This window comes from Arachis duranensis, chromosome 5 (assembly GCF_000817695.3).
Source record: "Arachis duranensis cultivar V14167 chromosome 5, aradu.V14167.gnm2.J7QH, whole genome shotgun sequence".
NCBI lineage: Eukaryota > Viridiplantae > Streptophyta > Magnoliopsida > Fabales > Fabaceae > Arachis > Arachis duranensis.
Window position 1 is genome coordinate 60,007,021 of NC_029776.3, and position 2,087 is coordinate 60,009,107.

Genomic DNA, 2,087 nt, shown 5'->3' on the forward strand with positions numbered 1-2,087 from the left:
GTTTGAACCTCAGTCTTCAACCTTAGGATTCTTTGGGGTGGATAGAATTTGGCAAGAAACTTGCTCACCAAGTCATCCCAAGTGTTGATGCTTTCTTTTGGAAAGGTCTCTAGCCATTGAGTGGCTTTATCTCTGAGAGAGAATGGGAAGAGCAGCAACTTGTAGCTATCAGGGGGTACACTATTTGTTTTCACTGTGTCACAAATTCTCAAGAAAGTAGACAGATGTTGATTTGGATCCTCCAAAGGCCCTCCTCCAAAAGAACAATTGTTTTGAACCAGAGTGATGAGTTGTGGCTTGAGTTCAAAATTGTTTGCATTGACATTGGGAGGAAGAATGCTACTCCCACAATGCCTAGCATTTGCAAATGTTTATGAAGCCAAGACTCTTCTCTGTTGTTGATTATTGTTGGCTCCTTCTCCTGGTTGATTGGGATCTCCTTCCATGTCTTGGAATTCCTCCTCAGATTCTTCTTCTCCAATAACGTTCTTCCCTCTTTCAGCTCTTCTTATTCTCCGAAGAGTCCTTTGATCAATTTCAGAAATGATAGGAGAAGATCTTCCTATACCTGACAAACAAACACACAACAATAAACACACAAACCCAGAAAGCCAATGAAACTTCAATCTATAACTAGAATGAAGGTGTAGTTAGTTTAAGCAAAAATTCAAACAGTTAGTGTGTTAGTGAGAATTAGAATAACAGAAAAGAAAAAAATGCTTGATCTAGACCTCCACTTCACTTAATCATTGTCAATCTATTTCAATCCCCGGCAACGGCGCCAAAAACCTGATGTGTGGAAAACGATCCAACACAAAACTCACCGGCAAGTGTACCGGGTCGCATCAAGTAATAATAACTCACATGAGTGAGGTCGATCCCACAGGGATTGAAGGATTGAGCAATTTTAGTTTAGTGGGTGATATAACTCACTAAGAGTGAGGTCGATCCCACAGGGATTGATGGATCAAGCAACTTTAGTGGGTGATTAGTTTAGTCAAGCTAACATTGAAGTGGAATTGAGTGAAATCGTAGCCAACAGAATTGTAAATGGCAAGAATTATAAAGTGCAGAAAGTAAATTGCAAAGAAACTTAAAGAACAAGAAAGTAAATGACTGAAACTTAAAGTGCAAGAAACATAAACTGCAGGAACTTAAATGGCAAGAAAGTTAAATTGCTAGAAAGTAAAAGGGAATTGAGGAATGGGATTGCAGGATCTAAACAAAGAAGAAGTAAATTGCAGCAGTTGATTGAGCAGAAATTGAATCAGAAGCAAATAAGCATTCAAACAGAAAGGAAATAAAATGTAGCAGAGGTTCACAGAAGAACCAAAAGTAAAATTGGGTCTCAGATCTCAAGAGACTAGGTAGCAGAGCCTAGATCTCTAATTGCCTTCCTAGATCCAAGTTAACAAAGCAATTGACAAGAATTAAAAGAGAAAGCAGTAGAAGAACAGAAATCAGATTCAATTATGTAGAAAACAAATTGAAAAGACTTTGAATGGGAATTGAGACAGAATTTCCTCAATTTCACACACCCAAAACACAAAAACAGGAGAGTAGAGTTGCCCAAGTAAGAATAAGGAAGGAGATCAGTCAATTCTCCCTTGATCCTCTTGGTGCTCGGACAAGTCTCTCAAGAAAGCTCAAAGAAAGTGCAAATGACTAGCTAAAAGTAAGTCAAAAGGTAAAAATTCAAAAGAAGGTAAAAGGTCCCTAATTACATCAAACTAGCTTCTATTTATACACTTTCTATTCTTGGATTTTGGGATTTGGATGGGCTTTTGATTTGGTGAAGAAATGAATTAAATTGGATTTTTAATTCAATTTTTAGCCCAAAACAATTTGCTTCCAGGAGGCTGCCCTGCCCTTGCGGAGGGCAGGGCAGGATTTGGTGCGTGTTGGTGCTTGCTTGGTGTGGTCTGGTGCGCAGAATGCTGCCCTGCCCGCGCGGAGGGCAGGGCAGGAAAAATATGGTGCTGCCAGGATCGTGCTGTGGTGCGCGCTGGTGCTGCCAGGATAGTGATTTGGTGCGCCATATTCATGCTCCAACAAAATGCTGCCCTGCCCTCGCGGAGGACAGGGCA